Raw genomic sequence first — 15,533 nt, 5'->3', positions numbered from 1 at the left:
ACCTCAAAAGAAATATTGCAAAAATTGAAAACCATGTATGGTACTTCATATACAAAACAACAGCCTATATGGTTATCAGAAATAATTCAATTGAAGTTGAATGACAAGAAAAAATTTAATGATCATATAACACATTTAATGTCATTATTTAAGAAGCTAGAATTATCGGGTATACCTATCTGCGATGCTTTAAAGAGAGCTTTTATGTTTACATCTCTGTCTAAAAGTTTTGAAGTATTCAGGACAGTGAATGAAGCAATTGAAGGACAATCTTTTGAACAGGCTGTCTCTAAACTTAGACAAGAATGTATTATAAGAGAGGAGATCTGTTCACCAAGAGAGATTAACCAGAATGAAACATTTTTCTCAGCAATGCATAGTAGGAGGCGGAGCTATAATGAAAAAAGCCTGCCCTTAAACAAGCTGATTTGCTATTCATGTGGTAAAGAGGGATATGTATCAAAATACTGTAAGAATAAAAACCACACCCCTTCTAGCTCATTTAAGCCAATGGAGAATAAGCATGGTCAAAGAAAAAATTATGACCATGACAACAGTAAGAATAAGAGCTGTATAATGACAGAAAAATCTTTTAATATAATGAAGAACACTTCAGATAAAAATAGTTGGATATTAGATTCTGGCAGCACAAAACATATAACCAATAATAAAGAATTTTTCACAGATATGAGACCAGAAGATGGTAGTCTTCACACAGCAAATGCTGGCTCAACAATGATCAAAGGAAAAGGAAATGGACATTTAAAATGCATAGTATCAGATGGAGTCAAAAAAACTCTTGTAAAAGATGTCTTATATGTTCCACGAGCAGTTTGTAATATGCTCAGTGTATCAGCATTAGACAAGAAAGGTTTTTCAATTCATTTTGAAAATAGTAAATGTACAATTTCTGATGGTAATGAAATTTATGCTGAAGGTTATATGAATAACAATGTCTATAAGTTAAACATTACAGGTGAATCATCACATCTTATAAAAACAAAGAAGAAAACAGAATGTAATCTTGAGACCTGGCATCGTCGAATGGGACACAGAGATCCAAAGGTGATCTTGGAGCTGCAAAGTAAGCAACTTGCAACAGGCATAAAAATAAGTGCCAGTAATGGTAAGATGGAAAAATGCATAGATTGTATTACTCAAAAGGGGGTAAGACCCTCATTTCCATCATATAAAGGAAAAAGAAGTAGTAAAATACTGGACTTGATACATAGTGACTTATGTGGACCATTTAATATTCCATCACTAGGGAATAACAAATATGCATTAATATTTGTGGATGATTTCTCTAGATACTGTATGGCCTATCTATTAAAAGAAAAGAATCAAGTTGCTGATATGTTAAAGAAGTTTGTAGCCTTGGTAAGCAATAAATTTGATAAAAAAACAAAGATTCTACAGACTGACAACGGTGGTGAGTTTACTTCACATACCATACAAACATTTCTAGAACAAGAAGGTATTCAGCACATAAAGACAGTTGCATATACACCAGAACAAAATTCTGTAGCTGAAAGAAAGTTCAGATCGCTTGTAGAAATGACAAGATGTATGCTATCTGATAGTAATCTTCCAAAGAGATTATGGGGAGAAGCAATTCTAACAGCAGTATACCTACAGAACAGACTACCTACAAAAGGGACTGATCGCACCCCACATGAAATGTGGCATAGTAAAAAGCCAAATCTGTCACATATAAGAATATTTGGAAGTACAGCATATGCTCATGTGCCGAAACAGAAGACACATAAGCTGGATTCCACAACAGAAAAAGGAATTCTAGTGGGCTATGATTCAGGTCACAAAGGTTATAGAATTCTGAATCTAAACACTGGATTTGTTGGTGTAAAACACATCACATATTTTGATGAAAATAAAAAAATTGATAAAGACTGGAAAATTCCAAATGAACCTTATCATCCAGAATATGAAAAGAAACCAATAATCAATATCCCGGTGATTATAAACACTAACATACCAGAATTGTCTGATAATAATTTTTCTGATTCTAATGAGGAACAAGAAAATGAAATAGATACAGAAAGTGTTTATACTGAAGACAGTACCACTGATGAAGGGGAAATGATTGGAGATAGAATCTCGATCTCAGATGACACGGAGAGGTCAGACCAACAAAATGTCAGATGCTCATCCAGAGAAAATCGAGGTAATCCACCCCAAAGACTATCTTATTTAACAACTTCTGATGATGCACAAGAACCTTTAACTTGGGATGAAATTGATCAAATGTCTGAAAAAGAAGCAGAAGAATGGAAAAAACTGCACAAGATGAAATCGACGCGTTGCATAAAAACAAAACATGGAACTTAACTGAATTATCCCATGGCAAAAAGGCCATAGGATGCAAGTGGGTATTTAAGTTGAAAAGAAATGCACAAGGACAAGTAGAAAGATATAAAGCCAGACTGGTAGCAAAAGGTTATCTTCAAAAATATGGTGAAGATTATGATGAAGTATTTGCACCAGTAGTGAAACACACAACAATCAGAACTCTCCTAAGCATAGCTGCATAAAAGAAAATGCAAGTGAAACACATAGATGTTAAAACAGCATTTCTTCATGGAGATATATCTGAAGACTTGTATATGAAACAACCAGAAGGTTTCATAAATACAAATAACAGTCATTTAGTGTGTAAACTGAACAAAGGTTTATATGGTTTAAAGTAAAGTGCAAAATGCTGGAATGAGAAAATGCATGAAATGTTAACTGATTTAGATTTTAAGCAAGGAGAAGCAGATAAATGCTTGTATACTAGACAAAAGGAAGGTCATTGTGTGTACATTTTAGCATTTGTAGATGATTTGCTTATAGCAAGTGAAAGTGAAAAAGAGTATAAAGACATTGTAAAGTGTTTAAATCAGAATGTTGAAATAACTGAACTTGGAAATGTGTCATACTATTTAGGTATGAATATTGAAAAACAGAAAGATGGTTCTTATTTAATAAGTCAGAAACAAAAGATTAATGATCTTATTGAAAGTATGGGTATGCAGGAAGCACACTCAGTAGGTTCACCTATGACCACAGATTTTCAGAGGGATGAAACTGAAAGGGAACCATTACCAGATAACATTCTATACAGATCTGCAATAGGAAAACTTTTGTATCTAACTACCACTTACAGAGTTGATATAGCGAATGCTGTAGGAATTTTAAGTAGAAGAGTGAACAAGCCTACTAAGACTGACTGGACTGCTGTAAAAAGAGTGGTAAGATATTTGAAAGGTACAATTGACTATAAATTGGTGATTCCGGTAAATAGTAATCAGAAATTGATTTGTTACTGTGATTCTGATTGGGCTGGAGATCATTCAGATTACAAATCCACAAGTGGGTATGTGTTTATGTATGGAAAAACATCTATTTCATGGGCAAGTCATAAACAAACCATTGTAAGTTTATCATCCACAGAAGCAGAATATGTTGCTGTGTCTGAAGCATGTCGTGAACTAATGTGGATAGAAAAACTGTGTACAGATTTTGGTATAGAACAGCAGAGACCGATACAGATTTTTGAAGACAATCAAAGCTGTATAAGGTTGTCAATAAATGACAGGGTACAGTCTAGAACAAAACATATTGCAACAAAATTCCATAATGTCAGAGAATTGTCAAGGCAAGGAGTAATAAGTTTGCAATATAAACAAACTGACCAAATGATTGCTGATATCTTGACGAAACCGCTAGCTGTAAGAAATTTTGAAAATCTACGAGAAAAGCTAGGACTGTATGTATATAAATAAATATATAAGAATTGAATTGTTGGACAATAATGCATGTGAAAGGGGTATGTAGGAATATGTGAAAGACAAGTGCTGCATGCATTAACTGTCAACAATTCTATGAGCTATGATGTCATTGGATATAGTGTAATGTCTTGTGGGTGTGTCTGAGTCACTCTAGTTGCTCTGAGAGTGAGTCAGTCTGTGTCAGCATAAGATGGTGTTAGCAATCTCTCTTCAAGCTGTATGATAACCAACTGACAGAATTTTTGTATTCAGTAGTTTTACCATGTCTACTGCAAGTATGATGTAAATAGTTATCTGAAGAAACTGTAAGTAAACATTATTTTTGTTTGGAAGTTAAAGAAGAGAGAGTAATTGAATCTTTTATTCAAGAGTCTGTGTGAAAGAGAGAGAGAGAGAGAGAGAGAGAACAAAAAAAATGGGAGTTAACACTTCTAAAGCTCTGCTGCGTATGGGCTAAATCTGCTGAAGTAAAAGTCTATTTTTTCAATTCTCCCCATCAATCAACACCCACTTTCTTCTGCTGGTCACACCTCTCTCTATACAGCCTAACAACCTTCTAGCTACGGCCACCGCCTTGTCACACTGTTTCGTCGCCTTCAAATCCTCAGATACTATCACCCCAAGATCCCTCTCTCTGCCCATACCTATCAGACTCTCCCCGCCTAACACATACGTCTCTCGTGGATTTCTATTCCCTAAGTGCATCACTTTGCATTTCTTCGCATTGAATTTTAATTGCCAAACCTTAGACCATTCTTCTAGCTTCCTCAGATCCTTTTTCATGTTTTCCACTCCCTCCCGGGTGTCCACTCTGTTACAGATCTTAGTATCATCCGCAAATAGGCAAACTTTACCTTCTAACCCTTCGGCAATGTCACTCACAAATATATTGAACAGAATCAGCCCCAGCACCGATCCCTGAGGCACTCCACTACTCACCTTTATAAATGCAGCAAATAAATAAATAAATAAAATCTCAGCCACACCTAGATAACCTTTGGCTGTTACAAAAGTCCCAGCTGTAATTTAGCCAACAGCAGACCAGCATTTAATAAATTGTTCACCGTCACTGGCCGAATATTAATCGGTATGGGCTAGATTCTATATTTGGTGCCAAAAAAATTGGCGCCTATGGAAAACATACCTAAGAGTATTCTATAAACCATGCCCAAAGTTAGTCACGGGTTACAGAATTATGCCTAAACCCATCCACGCGCTTATAATTTAGGCACAGGCAATAACACAATGAAAACCTGGTGTAAATGCCCATTGCCTATCTTTAGACGCAGAGGACTAAATTCTATATATCACGCCTAAAAAAATCCACGTGGAAAAAAATATGCCTAAGCGTACCTTATAGAATGTGCCTAACTTCTGTGTGGTTTATAGAATACACCAAGTGACTATCCATGTGACTAGATTTGGTCACGGGCAGCTACGTCAAGTAAGTGTAAATGTCAATGCCTAAATTAGGCGCAGACTGGGTGTATTCTATAACGACGGGCATAGATCTTAGAAATGCTCATGACACATCATTCCATGCCCTTGGCCATGCCCCCTTTTCAACTATGGGACATAGAATCTACGTGCATCACATTAGGGAATATGCTTAGTGAGTTGTGTGCGTAAATTCTAATTAAAGACAATTTGTGTCAATTTTTATGTACTAATTATCAGCGTTGATTGGCTTGTTAGATAATTGAACTGCAATCAGAAATCCAGAGTACCCCTGGATTTCCATGTGCAATTCAAGTCACGCTATATAGAATCAGGAGGTGAATGAGTTATTCTGTAACACTGCACATAAATATTAGGAACGTCTATGACGCGTCCATGCTCCTCCCATAGCTACACCCCCTTTGGAGGTCTACGCAGTAGAATTTACATGGATAAAGAAGTGACATCATCCCAGTGAATGACTGCCTAAGAGTGTAGAGTGCCACACAGAAAAGACCAATTTGCGTTTGATTCCGCATAAATTGCATAAATTCGAATTTGTGCAAATTAGTGCCAATAACTGCTTATTAACATCTGTTTATCGGCACCGATAGGCTCATTACTCAATTAAGTTAAGTGCGTAAATCAGCTACGTGTGCCGATTTCAGTGCTAGCTCTTAGCGCCATATAAAGAATCCGTGGGTATAAGACAATTGTATATAGCTATTTATTGCTGTTTATTGTAGTAATTACCACACGGTAACTGTTAATGTGGGCGTGCACTAAGTTAAAGCAACATCATAAAAGTGGGGAGCAATTGCTACGTTAAACAGCTAAAGAGGAAGGACGCATAGACTGCATATTAACTGTTATTGTAGCAGATAACACAGAGCGATAGACCAAATTCTATATATGGTGCTTAGGCGTATTCTATGAACTTTGCCTAAATTTAGTCGTGGTTTATAGAATACGCCTAGCGGCCATTTCTGAGACTAAAATGTAGGCACATCTATTTACACCAAGTAAAACCTGGTGTAAATACCTGTACCTAACTTAGGTGTAGAGCAAGTGCATTCTGTAACCCTGCGCATAATTTTTAGGAATGCCAACGACCCACCCATGCTCCTTCCTCCCATGGTTATGCTCACTTATGAGATCCATGCAGTAGAATTTACACTCATCACTTTATAGAATATGCTTAGCAAGTAATGTGCGTAAATTCTAATTATTGCCAACTAGTAAAAAAGGCCTGTATCGGAGAGAAATGAAACGGGCGCTAGCAAGGTTTTCTCGGTGTGTGTATGTTTGAGAGAGTGTGTGTGAGAGTGATTGTGTGAGACAGAGAAAGTGAATGTGTGGGTGTGAGAGAGAGACAGTGTGGGTGGCAGTGTGTGTGTGAGACTGAGAGTGTGTGTGAATGTGAGACAGTGAGAGACGTGAGTGTGTGTGGTGGACAGTGTGTGAGAGTGAGATAGACACTGTGTGTGTGGCAGAGATACATCCCCCCTCCCTCTGTGTGGTCGCAGGACCCCTCCCTCCCTTGTGGTCCCTCTTTCCCTGTGCTGTCAGGTGTCAGGACCCCCCCCCCCCCTTTCCCCCTATGTAGAAAAATGCCCATGTCTCCAAGCTATATTTGGAAAGCATATGATAGATGGCCCTTGCAAGGACATGACCTTACATGAGGCATGCATGGTTTCTGGGAAGTGTTGAGGATAAGCTTTTGTAAAAAAGGGGGCGGGGGAAGTGTTGTTTTAATACCATCTTTATATTTAGGGATCCTCAGTGTTTATCACCCCATTTTTGTAGTAGAAGCTGCTTACTGAGCTATTATGTGGATTGTCCGGAAACAGTGTGTTTGCCTTGGTTTAAGCTTACTGTGTAGTTGTATCAGCCGGCTGTGTTGTTGGTAACGTTTATTTGTTTATCACACAAATCTAACTGGATTACATGTAATAAAGCACAGCTAATTGTAGTTCCCTATTGTGAAAAGTGACAGGGAAAGCCGGAAAGAGGTTAAAAGGTTGTGCAGGGCAGAAAATGAACACATGAAAAGAAACAAAAACAAACCTGTTGATGTCCCAGGGGGAAAAGATGTGCTTCAAAGGTTTTGCAAACTGTATGTGTTTCCTCACAGAGGGCCAGATGCACTAAACTTTAACAACCCTCTAACAACCCTTTAAGGAAGGAAATTCCTAACCCTTGCATGCATTAAAGGCCTTTTTCCAAGGAAGCAAGCAGCTAACGAAAACGGAATGCAAACAAGAAACTACCACTGAAATGTGGACAATTCAGAATGCACTAATCATACCGAGGATTGCAACGAATCATCTACCGTCTGAAATTTAAGTGAGCTCAGACCTGTTGTTAAGGCCTGAGCTGTCATCTCCCCGCTGGCCCCTGCACCATAAAAATCCCCTGGCATGTTTAAAAAGAAAAAAAAAACCACAAACATGTGGCTCCCTGCTTCCCTCTGCCTAAAATAAAAAATGAAACAAACATCAAAAAAGGATCGGGAGGGGGCAAAGGCTCTCATCAGGAGCGTCCTGTATGGACGGCCTTGCCCCCTCCCCCCAAGGTTGTCGCTGCTCCCCGCTTCTGCCGGTATAAAATAAAAAATTAAAACAAAACTAAAAAGTTTAGCAGCCCCGCTCCCCCTCCCTTCCTGTCTCTCTCTGTACTGCTTCTCCCATAGCTCCGCCTCCCGGCATCCTCCGCCCCCTTAGTATGAGGAAGGCTCACAACCAGTGTTGCCAGGTGGGCGGTTTTACCGCCCAATTGGGCGGTTTTCCGTGACCCGCCGCAGGAAATTTTTGCCCGCGGCGGGTTGCGGTTTTTTGGGCTTCTTTTGTGTCTTTTGGGCGGTTTTTTAGGCGTTTTTTTCGGCCGCGGGGGTGGGGTTAGTGACGTTTTGGGCATGGCCGATGCCGGGGGAGGCGGGGCCGATGACGGGGAGGCGGGGCCGATGACGACGGGGGTGGGGGTGATGACGCGGGGGTGGGGGTGTCAGGGGCGGGGTTTGAGTTTGGGCAGGTTTTGGGCTGGATTTGGGCTCCTTTGGGTGGCAAAAAAATTTTCAACCTGGCAACCCTGCTCACAACCATTCAGACCATGAAAAGCACATCCTAGCTTCAGATCTGAGCTGTGTACCTGTAAATCTCTCTCTCTCTCGCTCTCTCTCTCATTGAAATCCTAGCTGCACAGAGCCACCTGACAGACTCTGCAGGCGAGGCAAGAAGAAGCTTTTCCTTTCCTACTGCCACACTCTCCGCAACTGCAGCTCCGACACACTGGGAGGGGGGGGGGGGAAGGCAGTTACTTAGGTAACTTACGTCAGAGGAGGGCGGGCACAGAAAGAAGGAGAGAGACGTGGGTGAAGGCAGAAGTGATCGCCGATCAGCTGTTCCATCCCGTGCAGCGCCTTCACACAGAGGTGAGAGGCGCTTTGCGGGCCGGTAAAGCGGAGGGGGGGTCCGGTAGAGGGGGGGAGTGGCGGCGACGAACTCAGGGGGCGGGGCACGGGGGCGGAGGATGCCAGGAGGCGGAGCTATGGGAGAAGCAGTACAGAGAGAGACAGGAAGGGAGGGGGAGCGGGGCTGCTAAACTTTTTAGTTTTGTTTTAATTTTTTATTTTATACCAGCAGAAGCGGGGAGCAGCGGCGACCTCGGGGGGGGGGGGGGGGAGAAGGCCTTCCATACTGGACGCTTCTGACGAGCACCTTTGCTCCCTCCAGATCCTTTTTTGATGTATGTTTATTTTTGTATTGATGCAGGGGGAAGCCGGGGAGCCACGTGTTTGTGGGGTTTTTTTTTTTTTTTTGCTGTTTTGGACATTTGTGGCATGCGCAGAGCAGCCAGCATAACGCTTGGCTGCTCTGCGCATGCTTTAGGGGCCAATTACCGACGGGGATTGCGAATCTTTGATACATTGTACTTTTCAATATCGCACCTAACATGTGCGACTTGTTTTTTTGGTGCATGCTTCGTTTTTTCAAATTCGTTAAGGACTTTAACGTTTTAGATTTTTTTACGTATGGTTGATGCATCTGGGCCAGAGAGCAGTGATTTGTTGTTTGTAAAAAAAATTTTTTTGTGCAATAGGCAGGCACAGAAGCTGAGGCCTGGAGGGCATTGTTTTTGTTTCACAGGGCAGCGTTTGTGTCCCATCCCTTCCTTCAGTTTTGAAGCCTCAGCTGGGGTCGGAAATCGGTGGGGAATAGTTTTGTTTGGTTTTTTTTTTGTGCAATACGGAGGCACAGAAGCTGAGGCGTCGAGGGCATTTTGTTTCTTTCACACAGCAGTGAAGGGTCCAGGAAGAGAGTGAGAGGCGGGCTAGGCTGGTTTTGGCTTAAGTGTAGCCAGCAGTATCCCGAAGTTGTGGGGATACTGTTTGTGATGCTATGAGATTCACTGAGTGTGATAGCTCCGCCCTCTACGTCATCACGTTGTGACGCGAGGGCGGGGCAGACAGCCATGGGGAAAGTTTGATCTCGACCACCTCGGAAGTTGCAGATTTTCTTGAGGCTTCATTAGAACGTTGGACTTGCGAATTATGTCCGGAAGGGGCGTGGCTGAGGGCGGGTCTATGAGTGAGAGTGAGTGGTGCGTGCTGACAGCCTAGCCTACCAACAGTACAGGGCTTCAGTGTTTCCCTGCCACAGAGTGAGCTTCAGAAGAACGTTGGCGGTGAGAATTATTTATATAGATTAATGCTGATAATTGCTTGTTAGTGTCCAATAACAGCTCATTAATCAATTAAGTTACGCACACAATAAGACAGCACAGCCAAAATTGCTCACGTATCATTAGTCACCATATATAGGGGTCCTTTTACTAAGGTGCGCTGAAAAATGGCCTGCAGTAACGTGGATGCATGTTTTGGGTGCGCGCAGAATCATTTTTCAGTGCACCTGTAAAAAATGCCTTTTTAAAATTTTTGCCGAAAATGGATGTGCGGCAAAATGAAAATTACCACGTGTGCATTTTGGGTCTGAGTCCTTACCACCATCCATTGACCTAGCGGTAAAGACTTATGCGGTAACCGGGCAGTAATGACCTATGTGCATCAAAAGCCACTTGTCGCGCTCCCAATACGTGCCTTCGAAATATTTTCAGATGCGCGTATTGGACACGTGCAAAAAATGAAATTATCACAAGAGACACGTGATAGCTGGGCGGTAACTCCATTTTGGTGTGTGTCGGGCGTGCGTAGACGCTTATGTGGCTTAGTAAAAGGGCCCCATAACTAATGCACTTCAGTAAGTGTAGGTAACTAACTGCATTGCATGTTATCTTCCATGGAGTTGATTCCTGATAGCTACTTTTTCTGTCTGGTAACTGCCTGGCTACATGCTGGGAATATCCTCAACAATTACCATTGGGGTCAATATTCCAATTGGGTTTAACTGGGATTACATAGAGTAAATATCACCATTACTACAACTGGCTAATAATTAAATCAATGGTTTACAGAGCTGGGAAATCGGGGTTCAAATCTTGCTTCTCTCCCTGATATTCCCCGAACAGTTCACTTTTGAGCTCATTTTTGAAAGCGAAGGACGTCCATCTTTCGACATAAATCGGAAGATGGACGTCCTTCTCCCAGGGACGTCCAAATTGAAACCCGATTTAGGACATCTCCACCTGCACTCCTTCACAAGGACGGCCAGAGTTCAAGGGGGTGTGGCAGAGGCGTAGAGAAGGTGGGACTTGGGCGTGCCTAACACTTGGATGTCCTTGACCCATAATCGAAAAAAAGAAGGACGTCCCTGACAAACACTTGGACGTTTTCACCTGGACCTGTTTTTCTTATGATTAAGGCACAAAAAGGTGCCCAAAATGACCAGATGACCACCGGAGAGAATCAGGCATGACCTCCCGTTACTCCCCAGTGGTCACTAACCCCCTCCCACCCTCAAAAAACATCTTTCAAAATATGTTGTGCCAGCCTCTATGTCCGTGACAGTGCATGCAGGTCCCTGGAACAGTTTTAGTGGGTACTGTAGTGCACTTCAGACAGGCGGACCCAAGCCCACCCCCCTCCCACCTGTTACATTTGTGGATGAAACAGCGAGCCCTCTAAAACCCACCAAAAACCCACTGTACCCACATCTGGGTGCCCCCCTTCACAAATATGGGCTATTGCAGTGGTGTACAGTTGTGGGTAGTGGGTTTTGCTGGGGGGGTTGGGGGGCTCAGCATACAAAGTAAGGGAGCTATGTACCTGGGAGCAATTTATGAAGTCCACTGCAGTGCCTGCTAGGGTGCCCAGTTGGTGTCTTGGCATGTCAGGGGGACCAGTGCACTACAAATGCTGGCTCCTCCCATGATCAAATGGCTTGCATTAGGTCGTTTTTGACATGGACGTCTGTGGTTTCGAAAATCGCCGAAAGTCAAAAATGTCCATGTCTAGGGACGTCAAAATTTAAGGATTTGGATGTCCCTGACGGTATTTTCGAAACGAAAGATGGACGTCCATCTTGTTTCGAAAATATGGGTTTCCCCGCCCCTGGATTTCGTCTTTTTGCAAGGACATCCAACTTGGATGTCGCTTTCGAAAATGCCCCTCCACATCTGCTGTTGTACAGACAGTTTTATGATAACCATTTGGGGAGTAATTCTATAAGCACATATTCTATACAGGAAAGTAGGCATCTTCATTCCTTTACAGAATACCAGCATAACTGGATATGCCTAAACTCTGATATACACTCATAACTTATAATGTTCTCTAAGTTAAACTCTCAATTTCACTAAAAGGAGCGTGCAGGACATGAGGGGAAGAGAGAGGAGGGCAGGCAATGCGGTGGCACCAGAGACTGGCGCTGGACAAAGACTCCAGCTGGCGGGGGTTGGGGACCCCCGCTAGCCAAGGTATTTGCAGTAGCAAGGTAGTGGGGAGCAGTGAGGTGGCAAGGCGGAGATGGAGAGGGGGCAGTGAGGCAGCGGAAGAGCGACAGCAGGGCGGAACACAAAAATGGGCCCCTCCACGTCGGGGTCTGGCCCCCTCCCACTGTGAGGTCTGGGTACACCCCTGGTGCCGAGACTACCCAGACTACCTGTGCACCCCACTCTTTCACCTATAGGTTACTCATGTGCCCACCTGAAAAATGCACATTGGCACAGATGTGTGCATTTTTATAGAATAATGCAAAAGGTGAGTGCATATACGTGCTTTTTTGCTAGCATTTGGAACATTTACACATGCAAACGGCATGCATTTATTTATTCATTATTCACTGACTAGCAGGACAAGGTGGTATACAGATTATACAATTAATGAAAAGAACTACAGCATAAAAATAGGAAAGAAACCATTCAACCTGTAATACAAACTTTAAAGATTGATTACATCATACGGTATTTTACAATAAAAGATTGTATCTTGTAAATTACTGGATCATCAGGTTTTTTTGTTTTGTTTTTGGTTGTTCCCACTGGGTTTTTCTGCCACTGATTAGCGTACTTTGACAAGCTTCTTCCAATTCCAATGAAGTTTTCCCATCAAAAGTAAAAGGTGTGACTTTATTTATTTACTTATTTTATACTTACGGCTTTTCACTTTCTGCACATCACATTCACCCTTCGCAGGAGCAGATAAAGCAAACAGACCCAAGAAAATGGCCAAACTCCACATTTTCAACATCTTTGGTTTTAGTTTCTGGACACTGCAGCAGCCTGTTGGAGATAAGGAGGGGGGGGGGGGGGGAGAACCTATCAAAAATGTATTAAGCTAACATCATAGGATTGCCAGCTGGTTCCAGATTTTCATAACAACCTCATCTAGAATATTAACAGGGAAAAGGGAGCTACAAGTATATACTGGTAATGGAGTAAAACCAGGACTGGATCAGGCAGTTCTAAAAACCCGGAATCAGCCTGTAACTCTTTGTGATGGTGATACTAGAGAAAACAAAATACAGACATGTGGATTGGGCAAACATCAGAAAGAACGTTACTTTTGGTTAAAGGCTACCTATGATTTTTCCATATTCTTTTTTCGCAGTCTAGAACTTTCTTTGCGATCATCAATTTCAAAGTCATAGTTTTGTGATGTTTTTGCTCTATGGTTGCAATTAGGAAATTGCTATTTGACCACTAATGCTGACTTACACTAGTATTCTGTAATGGTCAACTATTGCCATTATAGAATTTGCATATAGGGACCCTCTTACTTAGGTGCATTAGACCTACCAAGGGACTACCACAGGCTAAAAAAGCACTACCAAGGGACACACTGAGGCGTTCCATGGTAGCGTTCTGCTTACTGCATGCCAATCCCGTGCTGCAAAATATATTTGATTTTTCAACGTGAGAGGCGTGTCTGGGGTTGGAGAGTAGGCATGCCTGCGCTAATCGGGTAACAGGCACATTAACATATGCTACCTGATTACCGCAGGAGTCCTTACTGCCTCCTAAATAAGTGACAACATGGGCTCCTGATGGCAATGGCCACACGTTAATGTGGAAATTAGCCTGTGGCCATTACAAAAAAAAAACCCAAAGAAAATCAGTAATTTAACTGCCACCCTAAAGGGTCCTTCTACAAAGACATGCTGAAAAATGGCTTGCAGTAGTGTAGGCATAGGTTTTGGGCACATGCCAATCCATTTTTTAGCGCACCTGTAAAAAAGGCTTTCTTTTACTGAAAATGGACGTGCAGCAAAATCAAAATTGCCTCGCATCCATTTTGGGTCTGAGACCTTACTGCCAGCCATTGACCTAGCGGTAAAGAATCCGGGCGTAGGTAATATTTTTCAGATGCACCTATTAGACGCACACCAATAATGAAATTACCGCAAGAGCCACGAGGTAGTCAGGCGGTAACTCCATTTTGGTGCACAATGGACGTGTGTAGATGCTTACGCAGCTTAGTAAAAAAAAAGGGCCCCTAAAAGTGTCTGCACTTTTTAGCATGGCTTAGTAAAAAGACCCCTTAGTTCACAAAATTTTGTTTCCTTTAGGTGACCATCTGAATTGACCCCCAAAGTGGAAATAGTGGGCACTCTGCATGTACAAACTAGTACACAAACTCAGAGAAAGCCTGTGCCCTCGTTCTGAAATAATGTGAACAATGATGAGAAACTGGCAGAATGACAAAATGGCCAGAAAAGCCTGAAAAATACGAACATTTCCTCAAAAGTCACGTAAAATGATATGAAACATTATGGGGGTCTTTTACTAAGGCACTCTCATGTTTTTGACACGCGCTAAAATTGGGCATGCACTAAACGTTAGAGACACCCATAGGAATGCATTGCTGTCTCTAATGTTTAGCCAGCACCTATTTTTAGCGCACGCTAAAAACATGAGCACACCTTAGTAAAAGACCTCCAAATATTTTAGTTGCCCATTCTTAGTACCAAGTACGTCAGAAGACACAAGAATTTGAAACTTTTGAAAGGGATTAAAGAGATGGATTATAAATAGAAAATCTAAAATATTTATTTTCACAATCTCATTTCATTCTAGTTTTAGCAGATTCATTAAAACAGTATTTGAACATAGCCGATGCCAAGTCAGCCATCAATAAACTGTTTGGCTCAAGTATTTTGAGCAAAATGTTCTGCATCTTCTCTCTCTTTCTATGAGGTGCCAAGATCTATGAGTTCTTGAACATCCCATCCCTAAAGGCGATGACTGAAAAATTACAAAAGTGAATTACTTTTTCAGATCTGTAAAGCATAGCTCTGATATCAACCTTATAAATGTCAAATAATGTCTCACCAGCTTGCAAAGCCCCCTGCATCAAAGCAGCTTCTTTCATACATACCTCTATCAATTTTTGCTCACTGAGGGATGAATTCTGCGTACCAATCTCAATTTGGTGTTTAAGGTTCCCTGCAGGGCCTTTTATACTTTAGCAAGACTCATGAAACCAGGAAACTTGAAATAAAATGGTCTAGGCTTGCTCAGGTTCAGATTCATGCAATGTAAATAGGAGGATACAGTACTCAGAAAAATCTGTGCAAATACTAACTTAACTTTGGATGCCACGTCAATGCAAAATCATTCTCAATTACGTACATAAGTGTTGCCATACTGGTTCAGACCGAAGTTCCATCGAGGCCAACATCCTGTTTCCAACAGTGGCCAATCCAGGTCACATGTACCTGGCAAGATCTCAAAAAAAGTACAATACATTTTATGCTGCTTATCCTAGCTATAAGCAGTGAATTTTCCCCAAGTCCATTTTAACAATGGTCTATGGAATTTTCCTTTAGGAAGCCATCCAAACCTTTTTTACACCCTACTAAGCTAACTGGTTTCACTACATTCTCTGGCAACGAATTCCAGAGTTTAATTACA

The 15,533-nt window shown here is 41.7% G+C and overlaps 1 long non-coding RNA gene across 1 annotated transcript; it reads right to left on the bottom strand.

Annotated features, from left to right (window-relative positions):
- Positions 1–12,794: 12,794 nt before the first annotated feature.
- Positions 12,795–15,035, bottom strand: LOC115475757. Its single transcript, XR_003943093.1, has 2 exons — positions 14,998–15,035; positions 12,795–12,902 (listed from the first exon to the last, which is right to left on the bottom strand). It is a non-coding gene; the product is annotated as an uncharacterized LOC115475757 (long non-coding RNA).
- Between the last annotated feature and the right edge of the window lie 498 nt (positions 15,036–15,533).

Source organism: Microcaecilia unicolor, chromosome 8, assembly GCF_901765095.1.
Source record: "Microcaecilia unicolor chromosome 8, aMicUni1.1, whole genome shotgun sequence".
In the NCBI taxonomy this organism is placed as follows: Eukaryota; Metazoa; Chordata; class Amphibia; order Gymnophiona; family Siphonopidae; genus Microcaecilia; species Microcaecilia unicolor.
The sequence above is the reverse complement of the archived record's forward strand: the minus strand, read 5'-3'. Positions and strand labels throughout refer to the sequence as shown.